The 789-nt window shown below is 39.0% G+C and overlaps 1 non-coding gene across 1 annotated transcript; it reads right to left on the bottom strand.

Moving 5' to 3' along the window:
* Nucleotides 1–408: 408 nt before the first annotated feature.
* On the bottom strand, nt 409–482 carry trnat-ugu (transfer RNA threonine (anticodon UGU)). Its single transcript has one exon. It is a non-coding gene; the product is annotated as a tRNA-Thr (tRNA).
* Between the last annotated feature and the right edge of the window lie 307 nt (nt 483–789).

Consider the following 789-nt stretch of genomic DNA (forward strand, 5'->3'; position numbering starts at 1 on the left):
CTTATTTGGTTCCTTTGATTTTTCTTGTTCCTGACTGACAAATGTTCCAAACATCAGATCAACCCTCCCACTTGCATCATGTCCCAGTCTCAGTCACAAGCAACAGATAACAACACAAACACTCTGAAACATACAACGCAGTCACACTTTCCTTTGTGACATTAATGTCGAGCTGTTTTCCTGGTTGAATGCAACTGTGAACAAATTTGGATCAAAGAAGTTGCCTTTGAAATATCAGCACTGAATTTCTGTGCAAGGAGGAACAGCCATTCCAAACTCACATCCGACACAAAGGCTGTTTTCTCCTGTGATGAAAATTCATCATGTAATTTGAATTCTCACTTCAAGTTGAGAAGACACAGATGGAAGTGATTGACAAGGTAACTTCTACATCACAAATGAGAAGCAAGGCTCCACTGGAAATTGAACCCAGGCTCTCCTGTTTACAAGGCAGGTGCTTTAACCAACTTAGCTACAGAGCCAGATGTTGATACAATTAAAATTAGAGGAGTACACTATTTATTCTCATATAATATCAATATCAAAGCAAAATGCAGCAGATGCTGGAAATCTCAAATAAAAACAAGAAATGCTGGAAATACTCATCAGGTCTGGCAGCATATGTGGAGAAGGAAGCAGAGTTAACGTTTCAGGTCAATGACTCTTCTTCAGACCCTTCTATATATTCTCATCCCACTTCTCCACAGGTCACCACATATATTTTATCTTTTCCCACTTCCTGAAACAGTCAATCATATACTCTATTCTTCCCAGAATAGAAGACACTGA

Source organism: Heterodontus francisci, unplaced genomic scaffold (assembly GCF_036365525.1).
Source record: "Heterodontus francisci isolate sHetFra1 unplaced genomic scaffold, sHetFra1.hap1 HAP1_SCAFFOLD_146, whole genome shotgun sequence".
NCBI classification, from domain to species: domain Eukaryota; kingdom Metazoa; phylum Chordata; class Chondrichthyes; order Heterodontiformes; family Heterodontidae; genus Heterodontus; species Heterodontus francisci.